Source organism: Crocodylus siamensis, chromosome 6 (assembly GCF_052110815.1).
Source record: "Crocodylus siamensis isolate JL-2025a chromosome 6, ASM5211081v1, whole genome shotgun sequence".
Taxonomy (NCBI): domain Eukaryota; kingdom Metazoa; phylum Chordata; order Crocodylia; family Crocodylidae; genus Crocodylus; species Crocodylus siamensis.
The window spans coordinates 57,473,235-57,486,659 of record NC_143400.1 but is presented as its reverse complement, the minus strand read 5'-3'; the positions used below and the strand labels follow the sequence as shown (position 1 = coordinate 57,486,659).

The following is a 13,425-nucleotide window of genomic DNA, read 5'->3' as shown; positions in this document are numbered from 1 at the left end:
GCTATTCCTAGATGGACCTGGTAGGGAAGAGAACTAGGATAGTATCCAGCTAATTGACAGCTTGACTTATAAAACAAAGAAAATGTTTCCCCTGACGCAAGGGTTTTTAGATGTTGTAAGTACCTAGAGTCCTGGAATTGCATCCTTGGTCTATCCAGCAGCCTGCTCACAGGCTGCAGATGCCACTTCCCCACTGCATAGTAAAGACAACAAACAACTCCCTCCCAGTTCACGTGTTCCAATCTACTATTTCAAACAGAGTCCTTTGCTTTTTATCCTAAAGTGGTACTTGTTAAAAGAGCTGTGACCACTCAGGCTATTTCCTTTGAGGACGATAACACTGCTGCAGAAGCTTCATTATTATGCTAATCGAGCACAGTCTGAGCAGCTTTCATAACTGCCACATTAAATCATCTACCAAGGGGAGGCCTCAAGAGCCATTTGCATTGTACCGTATGCATATTAATGAAGCCAGTAGCTGCAGAGTTGTTTTTGAAGCAATAGGCAGGTAAAAAAAAAAGACATAATTTTGATGTCTGAAAAACTTGAGATCAGTAAACTTCAGGAAGGTATCATAGGTCCAGGTCAGAGGGTTGGTTCTGTTTGCAGTAAATTAGAACTGATTTAAAAAACAAACAAAAAAAACCCAAAATAAAATAGAAATCTGAGAAACCAAAAAATATGCATCCACAGTCAGGTGTAATGGCTCAAAAATATCAATGCATTCCAGCAATAACAATTCTAGCTCTTTGACTAGATGATCCACCAGTTTCAGTGTGCTGTCTCTTAAATCTAATATATATAGACACACACATATACATACATACATACTTACACACACACACACACACACATATATATGTATGTATGTGTATATATATACACACACATATAACCAAAACTGGCCACCAGGATGGCCTGAAACTCTTTATACAAATGCCCTTGGATCAAAGGACTAACAACACAGAAGACAAGATGACTATGGAATAAGACAAACATACAGACTTAAATCAGCCAGTGATTTAAGAAAAAAAAGAGATCAGAAAGGTAGAGATATACATTTAAAATATGGGTGAACAGAACATTTATGGGGGAGTAGGAACCATTCCCAATGTCCCACATTTCCAGAGAAATTTCCAGAAAAATGTTTACAAAATGTTTCAGGACACACTCTTATTCTCCCTGTACTTATTTTTCACTACTGATGGTCCAGTCTTCTCCCTCCTTTCCTCTTCTTACATCTGGACCCAGGTAGCCCTTGGACTGAGATCCTTCAGACTTCTGAGGACTTCACGCTTAGATCTTCTGCATGTTGCAACAAACATGAGATTGAAGGCCAGATGATACCAGTGAAAGAACTGGCCTGGACCTCTCAAGGGAATACATTACTTTAAAGGTCTAAACCCCTGAACATACAAACAATATATTTATTTACTTTTCAAAACTGTGACAGTTTCTATAGATAATTGGTATGGAAATCACAAGGAGGCTAGAACATTATGTGTGTATAAAAATATATAAATAAATAAAGAGCAGGAAGTGACATGACCTTCCATTTAATCTTTACTCAAAATGGATGAGTCTTCACTTGCCCAAAAAAACACTAATAAAAATAAAATTTTAAAGGTTGAAATATATCTTCAAACTTAAGGAGAAGAAAGAATGAATTGGAGATTGAATGGGTCTGCTGTCAAGATGCCTCTTTATGGTCTTCATAACCATCTAATAAGAAAATTCTGGATATTAAGATTATAATATTTATTTGCATAAAAAAGATCATATCTTTCATGGAACTTACAAACAAACATTCTTCACCCAGGCCATGCCAGCTTTAATGCACTTTTGAAGATCCATAAATTGTCCTATGTGCTTTTCCAACCTCATTTTCCAGTTTTTTCAATAATCTGTTTCTTGCATGTTTTTTTTTTGCATGATGAAATTCCATTCAGCAGTTAATTCTATCATCTCATAACCCATTCCTTCTCCCCCTGCTCCCTCCCCACTGCAACACTGAAGTTTCATCTTTCTCACTTTTAAGACTTTTCCACCAAACAATATCTTCATCATATCAATTTCACTGGGTACATTGAGAGGTACCATATCATCTCCTGCATTGGAAAGATCTAAGCTTAAATTGACCTCTCTTTAACATTTGAATTCTGGTTTTAATTTCAGGTCTGGTTGATTTAAACTAAATAGTAGGGTATAAACAATTTGAGGTTCACCAGCTCCAATCTGCTGCAGATGCTTTTTTAAAGTTAATTAGGTATATAAGCAGGCACATATGGGTATTATAACGCCCATCATGCATGATCCACTTAAGGTAGTTTAAAAATATCAGACCCTCAAGGGAAACTAGACTATACCTCTCTTGGAAAGAAAAAAAAAATTGTTCAAATGGGTCTTGAGTCTCAGTGTATAACTAAGTTTAAGATAATGTATACGATACTACTATGCTGTCATAGAACAGTATAATGCCATATTATATAAAAGGTCTTCTGGCTAGTGAAAATATGACATTAGCTGTCAGATATAAAAACATGCTTATACAAACAGATATTTTTTGTCTTCAAACCAAGTTCCACTGAAACATTAACAAATGTTTTGAGTGAGTTCCCAACAACGATGAAAGCTTATTTTAGCAAATGAATAAAATCTGCATCACTTAGAAGCGCCTACAAGTAATCCCAGAATTACAGATACATTTTGCTCATTTCTTATATACTTTGCCCAATCTTGGTTGGGATTGTCTATTATGATGTATGTGTTTTGTGGCAAGAATGGCTTTTTCCAACAGTTTGTACAGCACCTGCTAATAGCACAACGGGATCTTTGGTGCTACTGAAATGCTGTTATTACCACTATTAATGATCATACATATAATTAATGTGCAGTGATACAAAGGTGCATTGTAGCAGTTGACACATGCGTATCCCAAAGCATATCCTTTCTTTCCACAAGTAGCACAGGTACCCAGTAGAATTGGAACAAAGTGATTTTGTTATATAAGCAAATGCTATAAGCAAATAATGTATCCTGAAATCTTTATTTATTGATACTAATGGTTCAACTCTACCACCAAGAGCAACTTTGTCAGTCATAGCAGACCCATGAATAAACAATCGTAGTTCTCTCAACTCACAGGGCTTACATTTCAAGATAGATTCTTACTAACCAAGAAGTCTTAGTGAAGTCAATGGAATAATTTGCATGACCAAATCTTCACTAACTTAAATTAAAAGTTTGATATTGCAACCTTGCTATGGGACACAATAATTTTCTCCATATAACAAATATTAATTTAGTAGGCTGGAGTTCAGTAAGATTAATCCTTTGTCTAACAGCAATGTTTACCTTAGAAATATAGTAATCCTTGCCCCTGTGCAGTTCTCCATACTTTTGGATAGATCTTTAATTTATATGATGCTCTGATCTAATCATATATTATTGTTCAAAATAACAATATTTTCCAGCATCCCCAATTCATCATCGCTATAAATTGGCCAACATCCAAAGTTCTTCAATGTCATATAGATGCTGATATAACAAATTGATGATGTTCAAAACAAAATCTATATTTATTAATAGACCTACCATACTAAAAACCCAGGTTATAGGAATGTGTACATATGTAACGCTATTTCCTAATTTTGTAAAGTGAGTTATTTCACCATAGGGAAAATTTAATACAATAGAGTGCATGTGCCTGGACCCTTGCCAGAACCTGTCTGTTCAGGAATTTCATCCACTTTAATAAGCTGCTGGTCTCTGGATCTCAATTAACCAGGCAATCTGGTGCTAACATATAGAACTCAGGAAAGAGAAATAAGATTTCCCAGGCTCTCCATCTGGACTACACTGGAATATTTGCAAAACTTCTAAATAAAAATGGGATTTCATACTGCAGATGAAACTTAAAATAATGAATTACAGTGGGGAAAGAGAAGGTAGTGTAGAACCATCAGCATGGGGCCCCTAATAAAGGTTATTTGTGATGGGTTACATCAGTCATTATCAATCTGAATTCAGCATCCAGGTCTTCATTGTGTCCCAAATGTGTCTGCAGATGGGTACTTCCAAACATTTCCAGCCTACCCACTGCTTCTCACATACATCAGATCCAGAAACACAGTAGTGAAGCTCCTCTGGGAACATCTCCTGATTTAAAGCAGACCAGAGAAAGAGACCTCAGGAGTGAACATGGGCAAGTCCCCACAGAGCACCTTTACCACTGCATTTCCAGTTTGGCACATACAAACAGGAGCAAGTATGTGCCAAACATTTCTTCCCAGTTACACTGCAAACATGGTGGAGACTTGTCCTTTGTTAAACAGCTTATTGATAAAAACAGTTCTGGTGTAATCCAAAATCTGCCACAGATGCTAACTTCTCTCCAAGACTAAGTGGAGCTCTGGATAGATTCACGGTTCACCTGCATGGATCAGAATACAAGAAAAGGGCTCATTTTTCTGCAGTTATAACTGAACCACAGAATATACATGCATCAAAGGTGTCATGTGACAGAATAAATCATGAAACTAAACATATTTTATGTAAGTATCACAAGGGAATTAGTAGAGATGGAACCAATAGTTTTTTTTTACATAAAATCCCATAAAATTTAATAGATAATTCTATCCCTTCCATATATTTTTCAGCCACACTATAGAATTCTATAGCAGGGATGCAAGTATTGCATTAAAGAAAGCTTAAATAACTTACCGATAGACTATTATTTCCTACTAAATTCCATAAGACTGTTCACACTTTCTCTTTTTTATATAATGCAATAAGGGCCAATTTTCTTCTCCCATTTACAGCTTTATAGTCTCCTTTTTCTTTAACCATTTCCTTTGCATGCCTCTGGTAATACAGTGTCTCTCTCACTATATGGTTTACAAGCTTAGCAAAATAGAGCCCCAAACTAAGTTGTGGTATGTAGACTTTCTCAATACTTACCCAAAGACTGACAGCAATTGGGGACTGGATGTGGGCGAACTAACTGAACTGTACCCAGACAAAACAGAAGGCATGATGGTTATCACTTCTCATGAACTGCAGGATATAGGGGCATCTAACACTGGTGGTGCTCAGTCTCCCCTTGTCATTCAGGTTCACAGCTTTGATCTGCACTGGGATTCTCAAATCATAGTGGTGACTAGGTGTGGTGGCACTTTTGACCAACTCCACCATGGGGGAAGGCTGCAACACTTTTCAGATTCAGTTCTGACAGCTGTTGTTCATGTTCTTGTAACTTTGATGCTAGACTGCTGCAAAGTATTCTAGATGTGACTACCTTTGAGGACTCTCTGGAACTGGTACAGAACATGGTTGTCCACCTTCTGAGGTGGGCTGGTTGCAAAAAGCATACTACTCCACTGCTCCAGAGTTTTAACTGGCTTCCAATAAGCTTTTGGACACAATTTAAAGTTTTGGACTTGACCTATAAAGCCATAACAGCCTGGGCCCTTAGCACATGAGGGACCACTTCCTCCCTCACCTTCCACTGTAATCCCTAAGGTCATCAATGAGAAACCTTCTGCGATTACCACCTGTGCGCTTGGTTAGCTTGTCAGTTGTGGCTCAGTTTTAGAACTTCCCCCTCAATGCAGCCCATCACAGCATAAGTCTGGGCATCTTCAGGAAACAATAAGGCCTTTTCATTGGGCAAGAGCAGGAGGACATGTTGTAGGGGATGGTTTGGGGAATTTATCTGTTGTTTAAGCCATGCTGAGCTTTTTAGGGGGAGAGAGCAGCATATAAATTCAACAAATAAATAAGTATGTAAATAAAAATAAATGGAAATGTGTCTTTCCTAGTGTATTCTAAGCAGAGGTAATGTAAACCCAATATAGTGGTTCTCAACCTTGTTACACTCAAGGCACCCTTTAGAAAATGGCAGCTTAAAGTTGTCACATGTGTTTTTGACTATAGAAAAATAGTAAATCAATGCCACTGTTGCAAAGAACCCAGAAAGACCACAACAGGACAGAATGTTTTTAGCACTATTAATTCCTATCTAAAATCTCTGTCCATGTCCAGATGAGCATGGCCATGTGGTATTCATATACATACCATACACTCAGGTGTTTTCCATGCTGCAAGGTAGCAGCATGGGGGGTCTTTTGGCCCCAGAAGATCCTGGGATTAAAAAAAAAACCTGAGGAAAAAAAAAGCAGCATGGCAGTGTATGTGGGGACAGCGTGCACCACTCAAAACCAGAGCCTGGTTGACTGGAGACACACTCCAGCTGCCAGCCAGGCTCCAAGTGGCACGAACACCACTGCTGTAGCCCCAGGAAACCCCAGGACTGCAGGAAGGCTGGTGGGGCCAGCCCACTCCTGGTCCCAGTCTTCCCTACCCCACCTAGTGTAACATGCATGTGCCAGAGGGCGCATGGCACAGGTGTTCCCTGTGGACCAGTAGCATCAGTACAGGGTGTCCTACTGCTACTTGTCTCCAGGGAAACAAATGTCCACACTCATGTGGACACGGCCTCTGAGTCTATCTTGTATATCATATTTGCATATCTCACAGTGCTAATTGTGGAACACCCCATGGTACCCTTGAAAGGATCTTCATCACCCTAGGTGAGAATCACTGATCAAATACAATAAAATAGATTTACCAAATTACATGCATACATTATACATTTTCCATCAGAAAAAGAATTGAAAAATGTTAAATTGCTTTTTTGTAATGAACTAAAACCACGACACATGAGTGTATAGAGGTGGGTTTTGGTTATTTGGGGTTTTTTACTACTTATTAAAAGAAAATACAGGGACGTCAGGCTGGAATGTGATCCATAAAAAGTAGAGGTAGGCATCTATAGCAACTCACTTTATCAGAGCAAGCAAATGCAAACAGGAAGTAGAGCAGTATCTAGTCATTTGCTTAAAAAACAATTTTTTCTGCTCTCATTGTGTATTTTCTGTCCACAGCTCTTTCTTTTTCAAAGCATCTAGAAGATGCCTCAAAATATCAAATATTCTTAAATGTGGTAGCAAACTTGGTGATGCAAATAGGTGTGAAAGTTACAAATAAACTGCCCATTGGTTGCATATACACAACTCCTACTGACTTGAATTGGATTTAGCATGCAAAACTGAGGGATAATCAGACTGAGGTTTAAAGAGGTGAGGTTGAATACCAAATCAGCAAGGCAGGTGTAGAAAATAGATATTTATGCTTGCAAAGGGCATAACTAGAAAATCATCTCATGAGAGCAAAATGATAAAGTAGGGGAAGGTCCTGATAGTCTTATATCCTTCTGGTAGCTGACTACCTTGTTGAAGTGGCTTCTGCCCTTGTAATGTAAGATATATTTGTTTTGTAGACCGCAAAACATCAGATTGCTAATACATCACACAAACTGGTTATTTATATCTGGTCACTGGAACTAGATCCACAGGCATGTTCTAATCTTGGCCTTAATCTGCTGATTAAGACAGGTTTCTGAATGATTTCTGATACTGCTGTAAGTCACTCCATTGTCTCAGGCAAACAAGGTTCTTTGAGTAGATGTGATATCTTTTATTAGACCAACTGAGTAGTTTGGGAACAGTCCTTAGAAAGCTTTCGGGTGCAGTCACCCTTCATCAGGCATAGGGAGTTTCTGCTGATCTGAGACTCCAAGGAAAGAGAGAAGCTAAAAGAGTGGCAGGATGTCAGTGAAAATATAGGTAGAAATTAGAAAGACAAAAGGTAAAACAGGTAAGGGAGGGGGTGGATAGCCAGGGGGAAAAGGCCAAAGGGAGACAGTACAGTGATAGAATATAAGGTAGAAAAGAAGCTGTCTATAAAAAAGGGAAATAATTGAAAATCAGGAAAACAGGAATGAGAGAAGCTAAAAGTTTGACAGGATGACAGTGAAAATATAGAAATTAGAAAAACAAAAGGTAGAGCAGGGAAGGGAGGGGGCAGAAAGTGGGGGGGGGGAAGAGAAGAAAGGGAAAAATTACAGTGGTGATACTAGAAGGTGAAAAAGGCTATCATTGAAAAAAGAAATAGTTGGAAATCAGGGAGAAAAAGGGCAGAAAAGTTGGGGAGGGGAGAAAAGGTGTGGGAAAAGAAGTCAGAGGTCAGGTCAGGCAGATACATGGTGAATCAGATGTCAGGCAGGGTAATGGGTCATGAATCCAATGTCTATATTGAGTCCACGATTTACAGATCCAGTGAATAGTTATGAAGTGAAATTCGTAGGCTCACCTACGGAAGGTGTTTTATAAGTTCTCTTTGAGGATTAGAACTGAGAGATCGGAGGAGTGAGTGTCCTGGGAGAAATGTGCCCCCACAGGTGGTTGGGTATTCTTGTCTTTGATAGATTTCCAGTGTGCATTCATTCTGGTGCACAGTTATTATTTGGTTTCTCCTACATATTTTCCATCAGGGCATTTGGTCACTGGATGAGATATATAATACGTTTGGAGGTTCAGCTGTAAGAACCAAGAATGCTGATGGTTCTTTTGTGGGGTGTAGTAATTGTGGGGATGGTGGAAGTGTGCTGGCAGGTTTGCATTTCTTGTCCTGACATGGTCTGGATCCATTGGGTGTGGTTTGGGTCATAGGAAGTTTGCTTCTGATGATGTCAGCAAGGTTCAGCTAGGTTTAAAGGCTAGGATGGGTGGTTCTGGAATGATCTCTTTAAAAATGAGGTCTTCTTCTAGAGTAGGTTGCAATTGTTTGAGGATTTTCCAAGTAGGATCCAGGAAAGGATGCTATGCCATAACTAATGGTGTGCGATTTGTGGGGATTTTCTTTTTGTACTGCAGCAAACCTCCAAAAACCCAGATCCATTGTCTCATTTATTCTTGAGTCAGGCAGCTTCTTTGCCCAAACTTAGCAGGGGTCACTGAGAGAATATCTTATCAGTGCCTGAAATGCATGTTTTCTGGTCCACAAAAATTGATTTTTTTTAATATTTGGTTTCATCCCAAATCTGTCTCCTGCCATATTTCAAATCCCTAAGCCAAAGAATAACAGCACCAGATATTTTTCAAAGAAAAGATTGTCACTTCTTCATGACATGGACTAAATATTATTTGTATAGAACCATTTTGGTTGAGATTTTTGAAGAAAATTCAGCCTGAAGCACACAACATACATAGTCAGTTTAAGACCCCCAAAATTAATGGTCACTGAAGTTATGAACAACTGAAAGAAGGGGTCTTTTAATGGCAGATGATAAAAAACCTTAATAAGTGCTAGTGCTACCAGTCTGCACCTATAGTAATGCATTTCTAAGATTTTAAAGAACTATGGGTGCTGTCTCTTAAAATAAATAATAGACATCATGAGAGAATGGTATATACTTTTCTGGTGTTTTTTCTTCTTCTCTTCTGCTTTTTACCCAAGTTTCATTTTTCTGTTGTTTTCTCCTTCACTTAGGGAAAATGCTAGACACATAGCATCTGGGCTTATAAATATCCCACAAGTATTGGTGCAAATATGACAGTAACTTTACATTGATCTGTGGACTATTTAGCATTAAGAAAACCTCTGTCAGCATTAGTCCAGCGTGGCTGTATATTTTCCTCCCAGTGGAGGCTTGCTACATTTGATTACTATGCTCAGTGACATGACATAACTTGATTCACACTCTAGATCTTCATTGGGTAGATTGAGGTCAGGGTATAATAAATTGCATCAGTGTATCGGTGTGATCAATTGATTGCAAGGTCAAATATGGCCTAAATCCAAGAGAATATTTTAATACTCCAGACTCTGGGCATTTCCCTGAAATCAATGACTACTTGAAAGGCTTGATAACTGGAGACTTTGGGCCATTAACGGCAGAAGGTCATTAAGTCCCCAGGAATTCTTATGGCTCTTACAACCTTTCTTATCTACAAAAAAACAGTTAAACATACAGGAGTAACAAGATCATTGAAGTTATCAGGAAATAGCGGTGGCTGCACTGACGTGAATTACCATTTAATTTCCACTGTTTACTTATGGAGAGTTGCGATGTAGTTAGCACAAATGTAAATGCAAGGTTACATGGGATTGGTACTATGCAATTGGGCTCAACTTCAGAATGACTCATACCTGTAAGAGCATTCTGAGTCAAGCCTGATTTTTAGGTTAATTGTGCTAATCATGTTGTTATCATGATTAGTACCTTCAGAACACACATCAGTCTTTCTACATTTGGGCTTAGTTTACAGCAGAGGTTCCCAAACTTATTATTGTGTACCCCCTTCCAGATTTACCAGATGCCCATGTACCCCTACCAGCATACATTTTAATGTCAATTATTATCATAATGAAAATTAAATCTGCCATTCTACAATTTCTCCTGCATACGTCCCAGAGATGTCTTGCCAGTGGTATGCACACCATCACTTAGGAACCCCTGGTCTACAGACTTAAAAGCCAGGAACACTCTGAGTGTATTTACACCCAAAGCTCTCATCTGGTGCCAGGGATCCTGCTTTCTGCTGTCAAATTTAGTACACCTCTACCAAATGAAGTAAGGCTTCTCCTGCCACCAAACAGGTAACAGAAGAAGTTAAGGAAAGTTTTGCAGTCCCTCCAGTAGCTAATGTGTTTCTGGAATATGGTTGGTGCTCTGGCAACATAGTTGCTGGATGGAATGACATAATAATGTCAGAAGCTCATAGCGGTATACATGCTCTGGGGACTAGGCTATATCCGCATAAAAGGATGTATACATCCTGCTACCTATTGAATTCACAACGCTGAGGTAAACCTTGGTATCAGAGTTAGGTTTCTCAGAATTGGAGTCACATAATAGTGCCGTTTAAAATAATGAATAGGAGAAGCAGAAGAGAAAGGTGTGGTGAAGTACTACATCTTGGAATAACTTGGGCACTTAAATCTGGGTTTCTCAGGATTCAGAAGTATGAACCCTCTCCCAGACAAAGGCAATTAAGCCATTTCCTCAGTAAGTGCTCCTCATTGGATAATGTAGTTTATCAGACCTTGTTCAGGGCTGTGTCTAAAGCTGTAAGGCAAATTGAAAGAAAGTGAGGTCTCAAATATATTGATATTTAATTGATGAAAATAGGAAGAAAACATTGTATTTACCATGCATGAGACCTTACAAGGAAATGTTTGTGGTTTTTTTAAATTTTTGTTTGAAATTGCTAATATTTGTCCTTTTAATTGGTAGGAGATTTTGTTTCATTTTGTTTTGGACATACACTAGAAGAGTTAACTTGTATATCATTGTATTTTGTAAATACAATTCTCACTTATTTCCAAATAATAAAATCATCTGGTGTTCAGTAGAAAAGTCATGTTTTCTCATGATAAATGATGTTACTAACTATAAAGAAGGTTTATTTTTTTCCTCTACACTTTTCAGATCACATTAATTTGTTTTAGACTTTCATTCTAGAAGGAGTGACAATTGGGATAGCAGGATGTATTAAAAACAAAACCACCTTGTGAGATTTTGATTCAAGAGTCTTTTTCTATGCCTGTTTTACTTTCACCTCTGCCCCCAGCTCTTTTTGGTAGAAGTTAACTGTGCAAATCCATGGTATAGTCTGTCTCAAGGAAGTTGGAATGGTAAACTAAGCGTGTTCATGTATATGCACAATAAAAGCTCTTTTCAGATCATTGAGCAATTCACTCCCCCCTGTGTATTTGCTATTAGAAAATGACCTGTGGTTTTACACAGCTTATACACTGGATTCTATTCCATTGATTTACTCCTGAATATACCAGTAGAAGCAAAGTCAGAATCAAACCTCAAAAGGTTTAATTAATTTTTCTAAGGAGCTTGATGGCTTACATATGTAAAGTAAACACATCAGCTACAGCTGTATGTGTAATAACAAAGTTACACTAGCAGTTTTTATAACAGAAATGCACAAGTGCCAACAGGAGCTACTTTACATATGAGGAAGAGCCAAAGATGAGGGCCTTAAATCCACAGCCCTATCTGTCACTGTAGCGGTGGTTCTCAGGGGTATTGTAACCCCTGAATTGATAGTCTTGTCAGTGCTAGTAAGGGAGGGAATATGGGTATGGGCAAGAAGAATCTCAGATGGTTGTATGCAAAAATAGGCACAAGCTATCCCTAAGGCAAAATATTAAATAAATCTGCAGGAAAAAAATGTCTCTGAAAAAATATTCAATATATATATCCAACTCCGAAGCACTCCTTTGAATTTACCTTAATACAACACTTTCAACCTGTAAAGACCCTTAGTCACTCTTGACAAGCACATGCTGGATATTACATTTCCCTCTAACCTACTTGGTTAATTTGTCACTTCTTCCCTATATCTCCTTGTCACTTCTTCCTTCTTCCCCCTAGTCCCACATCCCCTATCTGCACAAGTCTTCAGGGACTTTCACATAAGGTCGCCATGCATGTGTTGTCAGTGAGGGCCAGCTTCTATTTTAAACAAAGGCAAACAAGCTGTAGTTCCAGTTCTAAACAATAGCTTAAATAAAAAGACTGTAGGGAAAGAGGAAAGTGAACATAAAAAAGGGACATTTAACAGTAAAGAAAACAGATAAGTAGACAGTGATCTTTGGTGTCCTTCATGCCCTGTACCATATTGATTATAACACTATATCCTGGATATTCCATCTTAAATCAACTAGATTCTTATTCACAGAATAAAAGCAGTTCAAATTCTTGTTATGTACAGATCTTTTGGCTAAATGCTACCAATTTTGAAAGGTATGCTCCATCCAGCATAACAGCACCTTTGCAAAAGGAGAAATTGCTATGGTTAATATTAATACCAGCTTTACACAATTACAGCCATTCTGTAAAGGGTAACTTTCCATTTAAATTAGTGGGAAAACTCCTACGGACTTCAATGGAGTTTTGATAAGGCCTGGGAAGCAAAGTACTAGAAAGTTACTAGAAAAATTTAGATCAATAATAATACATATTTAAGAGGCCATACTGATCTCAGCTGTACCAGTTTGGTCTTGAAATGTTTCTTAAAGATTCTTGTATTTTTATATCAGAAGAAAAATACCCTGCATATAGAGCATTTGCTGAAAATAACTGCTTAAAGAGGTGCCAAGAGATTTGTCCTAAACTGAAATAATAGTAAGCTAGGGCTGTCAACCCGACAGATAAAATTGTAAGAGACAAAATATGAATCATCAGCATTTGCCACATGAAAGATTATTTAAAAGACTGACTTTTGGACATCCTTGTTTTTATGATGCATCCAAGGGAAGTTTGTATGAATTCATGGTTATTACAGCAGTGTTGCTTTCTACAATACATAGCTTGCATCAATCAGCATTTTCATTGTGAACTTGTCTGTACCGAGATCTATAACTTGTGCATAAGCATTTGCCCATGGCTGGAGACTGGCAGAGAAGCTAACTTAGGTTCTATTTAGTAGGCTCCGTTTGGATGAAAAAAGAATTCAGCCATTTTAAAGTTAAAATATATTAATAAAGTTAATAGGAAATGGTTTA

At 38.0% G+C, this 13,425-nt stretch overlaps 1 long non-coding RNA gene across 3 annotated transcripts in view; it reads right to left on the bottom strand.

The window, feature by feature from the left end:
• Positions 1 to 1,430: 1,430 nt before the first annotated feature.
• Positions 1,431 to 13,425, bottom strand: part of LOC149862869 (uncharacterized) — a 221,449-nt gene continuing 209,454 nt past the window's right edge. For all 3 annotated transcript variants that reach the window (XR_016443071.1, XR_016443069.1, XR_016443070.1), the window contains exon 5: positions 1,431 to 4,432. This is a non-coding gene — a long non-coding RNA (uncharacterized LOC149862869). The remainder of the gene's footprint in view (positions 4,433 to 13,425) is intronic.